The following is a 3,639-nucleotide window of genomic DNA, read 5'->3' as shown; positions in this document are numbered from 1 at the left end:
CTAATTCGGACTTTATAACTCGACTTAACTCAAAAATAGTGAGTTTGTCAAATCTGAGAATAAAAAGAAAAAAAAACAGAAGAGCCGAGGGGAAAAGAGATTATACTTAAAAATATACTTGAACTTTACTTAAGTATACTTACTAAAATAAACTTGAAGTATACTACTTTTTGGTAAGGGTATAATTGGTCTATTGAACCTAGTATAACAGTTTGCTCAAAATAGAAGCTTAAAGCAGTATAAATACAGTATATTACATTCCATCCCCAATTAGCAGCCAGTGTAATCAACCCTACAAGTGATAGCACACGCTGTCATGTCACGTGATGAGGATCACACGATTCTGCGTGATAACAAGCGCCACAACAACGCTGTCGCTATAGAAACGAAATGGATCGTAAAGTGTTGAATGAGTGAAATACGACTTTCAGTCCACATCAGGTCGGGAGTGAGCGCTGTACTCGAGCTGTATGGTAGTTGATAGACTTGTTTTCTAATCATGAAACTGTTTCACTACTTACTGAAAGATGTCAGGCAAAAAATCGAATATTATTCAAGGTTCTCGCCATCACCGGTGTCAATCAAGCAATTTCTGGATTTTGGTGAGTGATGAAATATTGAGATAAACGCAGAGCACTGAGTTAAAGAACCGCTACTGATGCAACAGATGGTATTTTTTAAAAGTACGATTGTCTCGTGCTGAACCTGCCTTCAGTGATTTCTACTGTGTCTTATGATGATTTTTGATTTTGTTTTTAATCTCACCACATATTCCCCGTGATTAAATCAACATGTTGTCTATATTTATACTGTATATTAACCTTTATCGTTAAGGTCAAGTGAAAGCTAAAGCTCTGTTGGCATTGCACTGCCTGAATAAAAATAGACTCTCCATTACATATCACCCTGTGTCATAACTTCATGAACTTGGTCCAATTTTGCAAAGGATAAAAAGTGCTTTTGGTATTAATAAATGCATTATTACACAACTCATAACTCAAAAGAGTCCCATGTGTGGTTCTGTTATGCATAATGTCCAAATAAAGTACCAATCAAAAGTTTGGAAGGACAGAAAATATAACCTGAATTACCTAGTAAATAAAAATCTTACACTTATTTATTTTTTATGAATGGCTAGTGTGTGCATAGCTGTTACATTAGGATTTTGTTGTCACTACATAATTCCCCATTTGTGTTATTTCACTGTTAATGACTTCATTATTATTCTAAAATATGGAAAATAATAATAATAGTTTTGGCTGGTAGTGTGTATAATATATATGATATTTGAGGTGTAACATTCCTTTTTAGTGCCCTTGATTGATTATTGTAACCCATGGTCATTATCTATTTGCTGATTATTTATAATGACTTCTTTATGTCTTTCTAATCTTTTGCAGTATACTGTACAATAGTTGTAATTCTGCTGTAGAAGTGCACATTCATGCATACAGAGACTCAACAGGCGCATCATCGGAAAACAAAGAATAACTTGTTCTTGCCTCTTGTTTAACCAGGCAGGGAAAATGCATGTGAAAAAACCTCCTACATGTTTCTGCGGAAAGAACTGGCAGTGAGGTTGGCCAATACGATGAGGGAAGTCACCTTGTTGCCCGCCAATCTTCAGAGCCAGCCATCCGTCAAACTGGTGGAGTCCTGGTGAGGAAGGCAGGTGTGATGATGAGTGTGAGCTGTGAGTAAACTGACTGGGTTTGGTGTATATGTGCCTAGAAAAAAAAAACATCATGTAGCATAATGTGAAAATTCTTAGTGCAAAGAGTTGCTCCTAGTGGCAAAATTCTAAGAAAATTCTTAGAAAATTGGGTGTTTTCCCATAGAATTAAAGAGAAGATCCTAGTAAAGATAAAAGTTATTCTTTAAGCATCTTAACCCTTAAAAGAGCTCTTAAGGTCAAAAAGTGTTAGGGGTAGGCAGGGGTGCTTTATGATAACCAGAGGCCCCTGGGCTACAGCATTATGGTAGGCCCCCCTACCCTAGAAAACTTTTTTTTTTCTTTTTCTTTTTTAAGCTTCCTGACAATTATTTATGTCAAATTTCGATTTTTTTTTTCTTGTTAATATGCCAGTTAATTCACAACACTGTTCTGCGTAAAATGTGAATATAAGTGAATATGCAAATTCACTCTTTGCTCTGCTTTAATAACAGCAGAATTATAGCGTTACATAAAGTAAACACTACGTTATTACAGGCTTAATACGGAGGTAATATGAAAAGAAAATGCCATCAAAACTGTCCTGGCTGAAATGTGAGTTTACGGGTATGATTTAAAGACCATAAAATCACACAAAATATTCATTATTCATCATCAGTACAACGAAACAACACAACATGTTGGCATAAATGTGGGCTGTTTGGTGATTGCTAACTGCGTTTTTATTTTAAAACATGCCGTGCTCACGTTTAATTAATTAAATCACAGCCGTATAAAGTTTAATGATAAAATTTTTAGTCATTTAGCAGACGCTTTTATCCAAAGCGACTTACAAATGAGGACAATAAAAGTAGTCAAAACTAACAAAAGAGCAACAATATATAAGTGCAAATGACAAGTCTCGGTTAGCCTAACGCAGTACATGTAGCAAGGTGTATAAATATATATATATATATATATATATATATATATTATACACACACACACATATACATATACAGCATTATATACATTTTAAAAGCAATAGGACGATTCCTATTTTTCCATCCCTGGATTTAAAATTGAGACTGAAGCAGCACCTTTGATGGAACACAGTGACTGAATCTAAAACCTTTATATGACACACAGATTACATCCAGGCAAATTACTGAACTCGCACTGTATGACGTTACAGAAAGTTGTCCGGTCCAGTTCCTTTCACAAAGTAGTGTTGTTTCTCTTGTTAATCTGCACGTTAACATGACACTCGAATGCATAGCGAATGCATTGTGTATTCCGTTTACAGTATATCTGTCACGATTCGCTGGAGCAAGGGAACGAGGAGACGTGGAGATTTCACAAAAACAAGGAGTCTTTAATGATTCAATAGGGAGACACAGAGCACAAGGATGACGTTCACAACGAGTAGACCCGACGAAGAACTAAGGAACAGACAGGAACTAATATACACAGGATAATAAGGAACTCAGGTGCAAGGAATCACAAGGCAATCAAACTAAACAAGAACAGGAAAAAGACCATATAAGGAAACACAGGAAGAACAAGGGGGGCAAAACGGGTCCAAAAGTCTGACATTTCACCCCCTCCCGGAAGGTGCGTCCTCGCATCGTAGATACAACAGAGGGAGAGATGGGTGGGAACTTGGGATGAGGCTCAGGAGGAGGACGGACACCCGAGAGAGGACCGGCAGACAGAGACCAGGGAGGTGATGAAGGAGGGAGGAGACAAGAGGGGCTTGGAGCAGGAGAAGCCAAGCTGGACCCAGGCCACAGCCATAACGGTGGCCCACGGTGGAGCTGACGGAGGGAGGAGCCATGGAGGAGGAATGGCCGCCGACTCCAGGGGGCCGACCAACGGCGGCGGAGTAGGTGGTGGAGGAGCCCGAGGAGGAGACAGAGAGCCGATGAGCCAGAGCGACGGGCAGGATCCAGAGGTCCTAGGCGGAGCAGATGGCGCCGGCGACCGAC

At 39.0% G+C, this 3,639-nt stretch overlaps 1 long non-coding RNA gene across 1 annotated transcript in view; it reads left to right on the top strand.

Moving 5' to 3' along the window:
* LOC107739912 (uncharacterized) overlaps nt 1–1,585 on the top strand; it is an 8,142-nt gene extending 6,557 nt beyond the window's left edge. The window contains exon 3 of the long non-coding RNA XR_001640043.1: nt 1,518–1,585. This is a non-coding gene — a long non-coding RNA (uncharacterized LOC107739912). The remainder of the gene's footprint in view (nt 1–1,517) is intronic.
* The last annotated feature ends 2,054 nt before the right edge of the window (nt 1,586–3,639 follow it).

The sequence above is a fragment of the Sinocyclocheilus rhinocerous genome, unplaced genomic scaffold, assembly GCF_001515625.1.
Source record: "Sinocyclocheilus rhinocerous isolate Xijiao unplaced genomic scaffold, SAMN03320098_v1.1 scaffold5147, whole genome shotgun sequence".
Lineage (NCBI taxonomy): Eukaryota > Metazoa > Chordata > Actinopteri > Cypriniformes > Cyprinidae > Sinocyclocheilus > Sinocyclocheilus rhinocerous.
Note: the sequence above shows the minus strand (reverse complement) of the source record. Positions and strands in the feature narration are given on the sequence as shown.